The sequence below is a fragment of the Pteropus medius genome, unplaced genomic scaffold (genome assembly GCF_902729225.1).
Source record: "Pteropus medius unplaced genomic scaffold, Ma_sr-lr_union100, whole genome shotgun sequence".
Taxonomy (NCBI): Eukaryota; Metazoa; Chordata; class Mammalia; order Chiroptera; family Pteropodidae; genus Pteropus; species Pteropus medius.
In genome coordinates, this window is record NW_024350923.1 from 256,909 (window position 1) to 257,404 (window position 496).

General features: G+C 61.7%; 1 protein-coding gene across 1 annotated transcript in view; it reads left to right on the forward strand.

The window, feature by feature from the left end:
* Positions 1-496, forward strand: part of EPS8L2 (EPS8 signaling adaptor L2) — a 15,907-nt gene that overhangs the window by 13,989 nt on the left and 1,422 nt on the right. The gene's annotated exons all lie outside the window — the stretch shown is intronic.

A 496-nucleotide genomic window follows, 5' to 3' on the forward strand; every position in this document is an offset into this window, starting at 1 on the left:
CCCCTGTTCCTCTGGCCTCTCCCATCCACATGGGATTCCTGGCACTTGTGACTCTGCCCTGTCCCAGCCCCATGACTGCTGACTTCCACATCCACCTGCACCCCCACACCCCTGGACGGGCCGACCATCCTCAGCTGCCCAGCCATCCTGGCTCTGTTCTCACGAAGCGGGCGACCCTCGCCCCTTGAGTGTGCCCGCAACACCCACCCAGTGCTCCCTAGGGGTTCCCCGGGGGTGCATGCTGTACTCCCTTCACATTTTCAAGGAACGAAGATGGACCAGACTCACCCGAGTACTGGCCTGGGGCACCCCCACCCCGGGGCAGAGCTGGAGGAAGGGACTTTCTCTGACCAAGCTCAGGCCAGGACGCGGCGTGGGGGGCCGGTGAGTCTTGGAGCTCTGGACTCTGCAGCTCACATCCTGAAGCTGAGAGGTGGCCAGACTCAAAGGCCATGACATTAAACCAATTGTCTCTTAGCAGCCACTTGTCTGTCTC